The 12,921-nt window shown below is 38.7% G+C and overlaps 1 non-coding gene across 1 annotated transcript; it reads left to right on the top strand.

Moving 5' to 3' along the window:
- The first annotated feature begins 12,593 nt into the window (after positions 1 to 12,593).
- Positions 12,594 to 12,700, top strand: LOC112504800. Its single transcript, XR_003068265.1, has one exon. It is a non-coding gene; the product is annotated as a small nucleolar RNA R71 (small nucleolar RNA).
- Positions 12,701 to 12,921: the final 221 nt, after the last annotated feature.

Consider the following 12,921-nt stretch of genomic DNA (forward strand, 5'->3'; position numbering starts at 1 on the left):
ACACAGGTTCTTTTCTAAGAGAGTGACAGTGATAAGAATAACCTTATCAAACTCTTCTTTAAATATCCTCACCTAGGCGGTGGAGGATTTTAATAATAAAACTTCAAAGGCGGTGAAAGCTTTTGTCCAATAGAAATAACTTTGGGCAGTGGATTTTGCATTATTAAATTGATGATTTCTTAACCATGAAGATATAAGCTTTAAATAATAGAATAATGATTCCACCCGAATAGTTTATCACAATAAGCACCACCTCATGTATGCTTCACACCACATGCATACACGTATAAATTATTTATGGCGTGTCATCTTTTCACATATATGCATGCACAATATCACGTTCACATATATAGTTCATGCATTTCTACTTAGATATGCATATTTCACATAATCCACATAATAAACATGTATAAATTACCTCAACCCAGGTGGTCTCGGACCTGGTTATAACAGCGCATCTCTCTCTAGCCCCAATTCTTACTTCAAGCATTTTCTAGGTTAAGTAAAAGATATTCCTTGTAGTAACTTCTTTTCTTGTATTTGCTGAAGCTTTGTGTGTAACTAAAGATTTTTTAGATAGGTTTTCATTACCTTATCTTTTCGCAAACAATCTTGTAAAATCTGTATTGATCTTCTCTATCAATATATATTTTAAATTTGAAAATATTGTGTTTGTATTCATCCCCCCCTTCTACAAACTGTTTCTCTTCTTATAGACCCTTACGGGACCAACAGATACATGTACGGAACATCATGTCAAGTCCAAGAGAACCCACTTTAGGCATGTAATTCCGCATAATTTCATATCTTCCCTGAGCCAATATACAATGTTAGCATACTTCATTTTTACCTTCATAGATGGTTTAGCAAGTCTATGCTACAAAGAAACTTAAACTTATGATGCATGCATCAGAAATGTGATAAAACTTAAATTCAGCTCAACAGCCCACACAAATAACTTAATGTCCGAGCATGTACCTTCTCTAGATAAACAACATTATATGCAAATATGTTTTCTTATATCATTTTATGTATCATCTTAATTAAGAAAACATCCTTTGTTGCTCCTCACATCAAACAAAAATTGTTGATTTTCTCACTACTTGATACATGCCCTATAACCCCAACCTGTATGGCTCATATAAGCTTGAAATCTCGATAAGTCATAAAGCTTGGAATATCTCCTTGACTTTTCTAGAAAGGGAGCAACATACCCTTCACCATTCTTTAAACACACTTTCGCAAATAAGTACTCAATGTAAAAAAAGCATGAAACTTACTATTTCATTGAGATATTGCTCAATACCGTTCAATTATGATATAATTTAGATAGATAGGCATTCAACTCACGTTATTACAGCCATTATAAGAGGATAAAATGTCAAGAACTACTTCAACTTCACATTAAATCAAAATCTCCAGCTGAATCTTAGACATAGCATATGAAGATATGGTCCTAACCATCCATAATACATACTAAGCTATTATTGGTTAACGATAAATAAAGTAGTTGGGCTCTAACTCTTATCTCACATTAATGCTAAAGGAACTCTGTTATTCATACCATAATACTAAATGTTGACTGCATCATAAACTGAAATTGCTTAATGAATAATGTGTCCAAAATAGTGGTAAATTAATCGATTTAATTCTTAAGCATATCGGTCTGCTTAACGAAAGCAAGCTAATTGGTTGGACGAAATCTAGAATTACAATAAATTTTTACCTTGGGCATTATAGGTATATCTTTTCGTTCCCATTTTGGCTGGAAACCAATTCCAATGAATCCAATTCCCATTTCTTCAACAACTTTAACCTATATAGCAAGTCCCACATGAGTGCAACTGCCAATCTTAAGGCATGGTTAAGCATATGAGACTGTGCTATATAAAGATTAAATAATCATGCACATATAAATTTCCAAAATCTAACATATCAAAGACAGACAACAAAATAACAATGATGAAACTTTGAAGCTACAGTAGCAAACAGCCATACAGGAACTTTGCACTTTTGCAGGTGGGATCTAAGTTTGCTGGATATAGATGCAAACAAATTATGTGATGGAAAAGTAGTAATACTAATAGATCATGGTGAAAAAATAATAACACGAAGAATGATTATACAGCGGATCTAGCACTGGTAACATGAAACTGTTAATTCACCTAACTTTAGTCATGAACACTGGTCGGTTATATTTCACACCTTTAGACTTAATGAAACTGGGCCACAAAGCAAGTATACAATACGGCCCAACGTCGTCTTTCCAAGTAATAAAGTGGTACAAGTACCGGATTATCATCCACGGAGACTGTAGCCAAAGTTAGATTAGAGTCCAATGAAAGAGATGATTTCAGATGTCGATTTTGAAGACTTCTGTTTGATTTTAAGGTGAATCCAAACAGAATACGAAATATATAAAAGAAGCAAGGGTGTAAGACTTAAGGTGAGACCCAAACACAAATTCTAGCAGCCAATGCAATAAGAATGCTATAGCAAGCAGTGTTTCGAAACTAAGTTCCACCATCTATTTTGAAGGCATGCCAGGTTTGAAACTTCAATATTTTAGCAGCTTGTGGGGCCTGGTTTCAATTGCTTTCTTTCCCTCAGACGAGAAAAAGAAGGTGATCCTCGGATACTATTCTTTCTAGTTCTGACTTGGGAAGCTGATCTCGATCTCATATACTTAATCAGGTCCGTTCAAGCAATTAGCTTTCGAGCAGCTCTTTCAACTGCCGCCTAATCCCCCCTCTTGGACTTCACCATTGCACTATATTATTGCTTTCCACCCATATCTCTATGTGGTGTGCGGACCAGGGATAATTACACGATGGTGTTTTCAAAATATATGGACAAACAAATCTCTTTGTTAAAAATCACTCTCTCGAGTCGATTCCCATATCATTCGAGTTGGCGTGTTCTTGAGTCAATTCCCATATCATTCAAGTTGGCGTGTTCTTGATAGTTCATCTTTGAATCTATCACACTTTGACACTTTCGAAGAGTGACCAACCCATCAGCAGTTAAGTTTTGAAAAACATAAATGACAAGTCTCCTTGTCGGCAACTTTCTCAAGTCTACCTCTTATGTCATTCAAGTTGACGTGCTTATTAATGGCTTATCTCTAAGTCCATGGCACTTTAACACTTTCAAAGTGATCAACCCGTCAAGAAGTATGCTTGGTTTTTATAAAAACTCGAATGAAACAATGGAACATCGTTTACGAAAACACTTAGCTACTTTCTTTTGATTTCAAAATCTCACCTTTCCGTCTCACATACAAGCTATAAAAGCTTAGCTACTCATAACGGAAAGTAAATTACAAGGAAAATAAATGACGGAAAGTAAAGACATAAACGTAAATTGCGTAAAGTAAATGACGAGAAAATAAATGACGAGAAAGTAAATAACGAGAAAATAAATGACGGGAATGTAAATGACGAGAATGTAAATTGTGGAAATTAATTAACGGAAAGTAAATAACAATAAATGTTAAAGAACATAAAATAAAGAACAAGAAATTAAAAGACAAGAATTTAAAGGATGAAAGCTTTAAAACTCAAGAACTTGAAATTTCTCAAAAGGTTCTCTCAAAATCAGCCCTAACCAGCTGATTTTGATCTTGAATATATGTTAAAGAGTGTGTTCAAATGACAAGGTTAAGCCCCCTATTTATACACGAAGCCTTGCACTAAACAACAAAGATATTAACCACTAGTTAATGTCCAAAAGTTAATAAAAAGGAACCTTAAGTACAAGATGACATATTAATTCAAAAATTTATGATTAAAAAAGTCTTCCAGCTGTTTTCCAGCTATCTTGCATTCAGCATCCAAAAGTCAGCAGCTTAATCGTTAAGCCCCCGCAAAACCGTGCACGTATCAGGTGGCTGCTGCTGCAATGCTGTAGCATCAGGCTGTTTTAATAAAAATTCTCCGTTAGCTTGTATCTTTGCATCCCAACAAGTTTAACCATAATTTTTTAGCTCCATAATAAAAGTATAAAGATATAAATCAAAATGACTCAAAGTGGGAATGAAAGGAAACTAATTTTGACTAAAAAGACGTAAACGAATGCATTATGTGTTGACTTCTCAACACATATCACACCCCTAAACTTAAACCGTTGTTTGTCCCCAAGCAACCAAAAGACAAATAAAAAGAGTCAATTTATACAAAAAACTTGCATGATCAAGGCATTAAGTGCCAACCCAACAAGAGTTATACCCAACATGAGGCTCATAGCCTTTCATAAATCCAAGATGAATCACTCAAAACCAAGTCATTTTTTGTGAACCATAGGCTAGCATTCCCTTTTCTTTGTTAAGTTCAAACACAATCACATATATAAAATCAATAAGGCTTAAAGGGTTTACTCTCTTTGGCATTTCTTTTCTCTCATTGCCTTTTTTCTTTTATACTCCACATATGAATTTTTCAAAATTTGGGCTCTTTGGCCTCTTTTGATTGGAGTGTGCACATAGTCCCTATGAAACTTTTTATTGTGCTATTTTGAAACACATAGCCCCTATGGGACTTTTGTTGTGTTTTTCCAAACCCTTTTATGATAATGAATCAAATTAGAGCTTTGCTCTTTGGTATTGACTTTATGTCCTTATATAAACTCCTCCCCCAAACTTAAAATTGACAATGTCATCATCGGAGTGTTATGGGGTAGATAGTGTATGAAAGGTACAAGTGGCTTAAAATGAGTATAGAAAAGAAGCCCTATATCATTTCCTATTGTGAGTTGTGTGATCAAAGTATTTTCCCAAAAAGTGGTTTGCTAGTTCTAGTTTTGAACAAAGTGATTTGGGTGAATGACAAGTAATCCGAAGAATTATTCAGGCTATGATCTCATGTGCAACATAACTCAACTCAAGTGATCATGCATAAAAATAAGACTAAAAATTATTAAAGACTATTCCCGACTCAAATAAATAAGATATGAAGACTAAAGTACGTGGTAGAACCTGCCCTACTCTGAAGGAGTAGGCTGTGTGCTCCGGACAACCGCGACTGTTATGCCCGCGTTGATCTTAGCCTTCAGCCTTGCATTATCCGCCTTGTAATGCTTCAACCTCGTTTGCAGTCTCTTGATCTTACCACCAGCTCCCTCTTCCAGCTCCTCTTTCAACTTTTTAAACCTCTTCTTTGCCTTTCTTTCACCTGCCTTTAACTGCTCCATCAACTCAGCTTGCATACCGTCAATTTTCTCTACCATTTCAGCCCGATGGTCCATCAAAGGGTCCATCAAGTTGCTGCCCTGTGCAAACAAATCCTCCATAACCCTTGTCATTCCCGTATGTTCCCTTCCTCGGTCACCTCTCTCTCTTAGCCGTGAAAATGCCTTCATATCAATTGACCATTTCTCTTCACTCTCCTTGATCACTAAGTCATTTGTATAATGAGGCACCCCTGCTTGCAACAACAATTTGTTAAGTAGGCCCGGGAAAAATAATTTCCCTTGATTCCTCCTCGAACAATAGAGGATGGCCTTTTCAATAACTTCCCCCACATCTACTGATTTTCCCACGACCACACAATATAGTAAAATGACTCTCTCAACCGAAATGGAGCTATCATGAGTTGTCGGGTGAAGAGAGTGTCGAATGAAATTCATCCATACATTCGCATCGGGAGTCAAGTTGGAAGCCCTAAAAGATCTCAGCATGTAATTACTGTGGGAGTCCCATGTGGCTCGAGGCTTTCCTATCTCTCTACCAATCTCCTCTAGTTTAGCTTGGGAAGCCTTTTGAGAGAGAGTACCATACTCAGTTTTTCTCGGGGGCGATAGGCCTAAAAGTTTGTTTATGGACTTAGCCGAAAAGCTTACCTTAACACCCTTTACTTTGAGTTTGGTGGTACTATAAACACACGCCTTCGCATAAAATTCTTTAATCAGTGTCAAGTTAAAAAAAAAAAATTTACCTCACAAAGTGCTTGCCAACCGTGCTTGTTGATCACCTCGTGTATAAAGCCAAATTCCTCGATGCTCCTTTGATCAAATCCCTTGTCGGGCAACACTTTCTTATTTTTGAACTTGTCAAACATTTCTCGTGCCTTTTGTGAACTGAACCCATCGAAAGGCATCTGGGGCCTCGTAATGGTTTTAGGCTTGGGCTTGAATTTTACCCCAGATGGACCTGCAGTCTCGACTGCCTTGATGATCCTTTTCGAGATGATTTACGTGGCATAATGGTTGTGTGCCTTAATTGAACAGACGGTGCAGGTGTACGTTTGGCCCTCTTTCTAGGGGGCTGTTTTTCCACAACCTTGGACCTGGTTGCAAACACCTTTCCTAGCCCCTTTCTCTTCTTTGTGGGTATGGATGTTATACCCCTAAGATCGGCTTCTAAATCCATTTGGATTGTTGGGGACTCAGTGTTTTCCTCCCCAACAGGTTGTGCACAGTGTTCCATTTCAACAGGTTCTTCCTCAACATGTGATGTACCATGATCAAACTCAATGTGTTCTTCCTCAATAGTGTGAGGAGCAGAATCGGCCATAGCCGTAGGTTCATGAGTGGTGTAATGATCAGGCCAAGTCAAAAGATAGACTTTTGTCTCATTCAAACCAGTGGGTGATGGTGTTGAGATGTCCATTAAATCTTCTTCCTCCTCAGAGGAGTCAGAGGTCGTAAGTCCCTCTACCAACAAATTAGGGCTCAAATTAAGGTTTACCTCAATACCCAAACTAGGGTTTGCAATCGTCGGTGAAATGGGTGAGGTTGGAGTAGGGGTGTCGGCGACAGAAGGTGGAGAGAGTGGAGGTTCGTCGACAGTTGGCGGAGGTGAAAGTTCGGCTGTGGGTTGTGGAGGAGACGGCGGTCGCCTAGGCGTTCGCTTAGCCCTAGGCAACTAAATGGAAATGAGGGGCGTAACCAACCATGGTCTAGGCAGCAATGGAGAAGAGGGGGGAGACGATGACGGGCTGTTGGCGACGAGGTCCACCCACTCGGGCTCGGTCGTCCGTCGTAATGTTGAGGCAACGGCTCGCCGGTGATTACTTCTTCGCACAGGCCGTGGTGGTTAGTCTCGGATGACCGGTTTCTTCGAATGAGCCATGTATTTTGCAATAAAACAGTAGGCTAGGTTAGAAAATATGATGAAATGATAATGATCTTTGAGTGCAAGTGACTATAGGAGAAGAGATGGTTGATGGAGAGGCTGGCGGTGATGAGAGGCGATGGTGATGATGTTTCTTGGGAAGATGAAGTGTCTCTTCTCAATTAAGTCTCCTCCCTTTTTCTTTTGAAAAAAATGACGGTTGAGTCAAAAACCAGTGGACAAAACAGTTATTTGGAGGTTAAGAGAGCATATCATTATGGAGGGAGTGGGTGGTGTTTGCATGGGAGACAAAAACTGAAAAGAATAGGATGACAAAATTCTTTTCTGATTTTTCCAGGCTGCTGCTGATGTCACTGTACTTCCCTTGATTTTCTAAAAAATTTCGTCTAACTTCACTTGTGAAATCTAGACAGGAATGCTACAGCATCAGCAAGGCATCAACTTTTCTCATAACCTTTTCAAAATTAACCTGCACACTAACAAACTAATAAAACATAACTGCTCTAATACATAGTTATAAAAAGGAAATATATGTACAAACATCACTGGACTTTGAAAAGTCTACAAAACACATTTATTTAAAGTGTGGCCTAATTCTCAGAGTAATGCTCTGAGAATGCTACAGCATCATGATATGCCTTAACTTGTTGCCCATTCACTTTAAACACCGTGTTGTCCTCCGGGTTGATCAGGTCAACCGCTCCATAACAGTAAACTTTATGAATGACAAAGGGTTCGGACCACCTAGACTTGAGCTTTCCCGGGAATAGTTTCAACCTAGAGTTAAACAAGAGGACTTTTTGTCCTTCTTTCAACTCTCAGTGTTGGATTCTGTTATCATGCCACTTGTTTTGTTTTTTTCCTTATAAAGCTTGGCATTCTCATAAGACATTTGTCTTTGTTCTTCCATTTCACACAGTTGTAACTTTCTTTTCTTTCCCGCTTCATCCGAAGACATATTTAGCTCTTTGATAGCCCAATATGCTTTGTGCTCAAGTTCTAGAGGCAGATGATAGACGTTTCCATAGACTAGCTTATATGGATACATACCAATTGGTGTTTTGAAAGCGGTTCTGTATGCCCATAAAGGCATTGTCTAATTTGAATGCCCAGTCTTTCCTTTTAGGTTTGACCACTTTTTCCAAAATGCCTTTAATTTCTCTATTAGAGAGCTCTGCCAAACCATTAGTCTGTGGGTTATAAGTCGTGTCAATTCTATTGTTAATATTGTATTTTTCAAGAACTCATTTTAACAAATTGTTCACAAAGTGGGTACCCTCGTCACTAATTAATGCTCTAGGGGTACCGAACCGTGTGAAAATTTGTTTTTGGAGGAACTTAACCACAGTTTTGGCATCATTTGACACACATGCCATGGCTTCCACCCATTTGGATACGTAGTCTACAGCCACAAGAATGTACTCGCAATTATTTGATGGAGGGAAAGGACCCATGAAGTCTATTCCCCATACATCAAATAATTCAACTTCGAGTATCCCATTTAATGGCATTTCATTTCTCTTGGAAATGGAGCCACTCCTTTGACATTCGTTGCACCTTTGTTTTAAAATTGTGGGAGTCTTTAAAAATTGTTGGCCAATAAAAACCGGACTGTAGGACCTTGGTTGCAGTCATTTGGCCTCCAAAATGGCCTCCGTATGGTGCATGATGGCAATGCTGCAGGATTGCTGCCACCTCAGATTCAGGCACGCATCTTCTTAAAATCTGATCTGCACCAAGTCTAAAAAAAAAGGGTTCATCCCAAAGATAAGATTTAGCATCATGAAAGAATGTTTTCAACATGTGGCCTGTGTAATCAGAAGGTTTTATTCCACAGGCCAAGAAATTAGCTAAATCTGCAAACCATGTTGTTTTTGGTTGGTCAATTATGAGGATTCTTTCATCAGGAAAAGTATCACTGATGTCCATTCCTCCTTTCTCAGGTTCCTTCAACCTAGACAAATGGTCCGCTACTTGATTCTCTACTCCCTTTCTATCAAGTTTCTCTGAGTCAAATTCTTGCAATAAAAGCACCCATCTTATTAACCTAGGTTTTGCATCTTTCTTTGAGATAAAGTACTTGATGGCTGCGTGATCGGTATGCACAATTACCTTTGTTCCCATCAAGTAGGACCTAAATCTCTCAAAAGAAAAAACTATGGCCAATAATTCCTTCTCAATTGTGGTATAATTAATTTGTGCCTCATTCAAAATCTTACTTGCGTAGTAAATTGAATGGAACACGTTGTCTTTCCTTTGTCCTAGCACAGCACCTACCGCCTAATCACTAGCGTCACACATGATCTCAAAAGGTTTTTTCCAATCAAGGGCAACTACCACTGGTGCGGTAACCAAAGCTTTCTTCAAGGTTTTGAACGCATTTCGGCATTCGTCATTAAAATCAAATTTTTGGTCATGTTGTAGGAGTAAACAAAGAGGTTTTGAAATTTTCGAAAAATCTTTGATAAACCTTCTATAAAATCCGACATGCCCCAAAAAGCTTCTAATTCCCTAAACAGTGGTAGGTTCGGGTAGTTTTTCAATAACTTCGAGTTTTGCTTTATCTACCTCAACCCCTCTTTTTGAAATTGTATACCTAAGAACAATTCCTTCCTTAACCATGAAGTGACATTTCTCCCAATTTAGGACCAAGTCTGTCTCCTCACATCTTTCCAAACTCTTTTTCAAATTTTCCAAACCGTTGTCAAATGATGACCCATATACAGAAAAATCATCGATAAATATTTTAATGGATTTTTCAAACATATCCGAAAATATGGACATCATACACCTCTGAAAGGTGGCAGGAGCATTACAGAGTCCAAATGGCATTCTTCTGAAAGCAAAGGTGCCATAAGGATAGGTAAAGGTGGTTTTCTCTTGGTCTTCGGGAGAAATGGCTATTTGATTGTACCCTGAATAACCATCCAAGAAACAATAGTACTCTTTTCCGGCTAACCTGTCTAACATTTGGTCAATGAAAGGTAGTGGAAAATGGTCTTTTTGAGTAGCCTTGTTTAGTCTCCTATAGTCCATGCATATTCTCCAAACGGATACAACTCTAGTGGGTATAAGTTCAGTTTTATCATTTGTGATGACAGTGAACCTTCCCATTTTTGGAACACACTGGACTGGGCTAACCCAAGAACTACTAGCTATTAGGAAAATAATTCCGACGTCTAACCATTTCAAAATCTCCTTTTTGACTACCTCTTTCATGACATGATTCAGCCTTCGTTGAGGTTTTATGGATATGAAAGTCTTATCCTCTAAGATGATCTTATGTTGACAAATGGAGGGACTAATCCCTTTAAGGTCAGSAATGGTCCATCCTAAGGCCTTTTTGTGCAATTTCAACATGTCCACAAGTTTCTTTTCTTGATGCAATTCTAGGGTATATGAGATGATGACAGGCAATTTGCCTTCTTCTCCTAGAAAATCATATTTGAGATGGGATGGGAGTTGCTTCAACTCCAAGTCAGGTGGTGATATAATGGACGGGGTAAATTCTTTTTGCTCACAATTTTCTAGCAACTCAAATGCTACAGCATTCACTGGAACAACATCAGTTCCTATTTCATCTATTTCCTCAACACTTTCCTCTTCTATTTCCTCATCATACTATCCTTCCAACTTAAGGTTTTTCTGAATTCCTTCTTCCAAACACATCTCCTCTATCTAAGATATTCTTGAACACTCCTCCAAGTAATCAGGGTACTTTAGAGAGTTGAAAACATTAAAGGTGACTTTTTGGTCTTGGAGTCTCATAGTCAACTCTCCTTTTTGGACGTCTATCAGTTCTTTTGGTGGCTAGAAATGGTCTTCCTAAAATAATAGGAATGTCCTTATCTGCCTCAAAATCTGCCGGAAATATGAACTTGTCAACTTGTACCAACACATCTTCAATTTTCCCCTTAAGATATGCTATGGACTTGTTGGCCAACTGGAGTGTGACTGTGGTAGGTCTAGCCTCTCCTATGCCTAAGGTGTTGAAGACATACAAGGGCATAAGGTTGATACTAGCTCCTAAGTCACATAGGGCTTTCCCTATCTCCTTCCCTCCTATTGAACAAGGAATGGTAAAACTCCCTAGATCTTTGAGCTTATGGGGTATGCTATTGGTCAAAAGTGCACTACATCCTTCGATAAGGGCTACAGTATCATATTCAATCAACTTCTTCTTCTTGCTTAGGATGTCCTTCAGAAACTTGGCATAACTAGGCATTTGCTCAATTGCCTCAACAAGCGGGATGTTGATGTGCAATTCTTTAAACACATCCAAGAATTTCTTAAAGTGCAGTTCCTCTTTTTGATTCCTCAACCTTTGGGGGTAGGGAACATAAGGAGGGACTGGTTTTTATTACATTCTTACTTGGAGGTGCTGAGCAAGATGGGTCCTGAATGCCTTGGGTCTTAGTGGTGCCCTTTGGAGGTTCAGATGAAATGTTAGCATCAAGCTTAGGGGTCTCTAAAACCTCAGTTTTTTTTTTACTTCTTTAAAGCATCCTCAGGAAAGAGTAATGGAAAGTCTGATCTAGGGGGGACAGAAGTGGTGGTTTCCGATGCTTGCTTCTCTAAGGGTCGGATCGTTCTTTCTTTTGTAGGAACCAATGTTGTAGCATCAGCTTCTGTCAAATTGGTTGTACTATCTTTTTGTACTTTTTCTTTCAACTCCTTCCCACTCCTAAAGGTCACTACTTTCACATGTTCCTTACCTAGGTCTCTAGGGACCTCTGTATTACTGGGCAAAGTACAAAGGGCACGATTGTTCTGGTTAAGCGCAAGTTGACTGACTTGAGTCTCTAAATTCCTGATGGCCGCACTTTGTTGATTWATCAAAGCTTGGTTTTGGGCTTGTGCATGTGCAAAAAGTCCTTTAATCATTGCTTCCAAAGAAGATGATTATGTCTATGGAGGAGGTTTGGTCTGAATAGGTGGTTGTGAATTCTGAAAACTTCGTTGCTGAGTCTGAGAGTTAGAACTGTTTCCATGATGTTGAGGTTGGAAATTGGAAGTTCCTTGCTGTTTATGGACTTGTGGATTTAAACTTGGACTGTTCCAGGAAAAGTTCGGGTGTTGTCTCCAACCGGCATTATAATTATTGGAATAAGGGTTAGCTCTGTTATGAACATAATTTATTGATTCAGAATTGTGAGTGCAATGTTCATATGAATGATCCCCACCACAGCACACACGCTGCACAGATAGGACTGATGGGACTGGTGTATTAGAAGCTTGCTGTCCTCCCTGACCAGAAGTTAAATTTTTTAGCATGTTGATTATGGAGGTAAGCTGAGTTGTTAATGCAGTATATGCATCTACATCATGTATCCTAGCAGTCTTTTTCTGTGATTGAGCACGTGGGTCGGCCCAGTGCCCATTGTTGGCTGATATCTTTTCCAGGATTTCATATCCTTCATTATAGGTCATAGCTGTGAAGGCTCCGCCCGCAGTCGCGTCGAGCATTTGTTTTGTCATGGGATTTAACCCATTGTAAAATGTCTCAAGTTGAATACAGTACGGAATGCCATGGTGTGGGCATTTCCTCAACAGCTCTTTGAACCTTTCCCACGCGTCAGGAACAACCTCATCGTCCATTTATTTAAAAAGACAGATTTCATTCCTGGACTTAGCGTTCCTTGTTGGTGGGAAATATTTTCGCAAAAAAAAATTCCGCCATGTTACTCCACAAAGGCACAGAACCCGGAGTTAAAGAATTAAACCATGCTTTTGCCTGATCCCTCAATGAAAATGGAAATAAAGTAAGTCTGAGAGCATCATTTGACACTCCCTGGATCAGGAAAGCATCTATGATTTCCATAAAAGATTTTAAATGCAAATGTGGGTCCTCC

This window comes from Cynara cardunculus, unplaced genomic scaffold, assembly GCF_001531365.2.
Source record: "Cynara cardunculus var. scolymus isolate 2C unplaced genomic scaffold, CcrdV1 Un_Scaffold_6959, whole genome shotgun sequence".
In the NCBI taxonomy this organism is placed as follows: domain Eukaryota; kingdom Viridiplantae; phylum Streptophyta; class Magnoliopsida; order Asterales; family Asteraceae; genus Cynara; species Cynara cardunculus.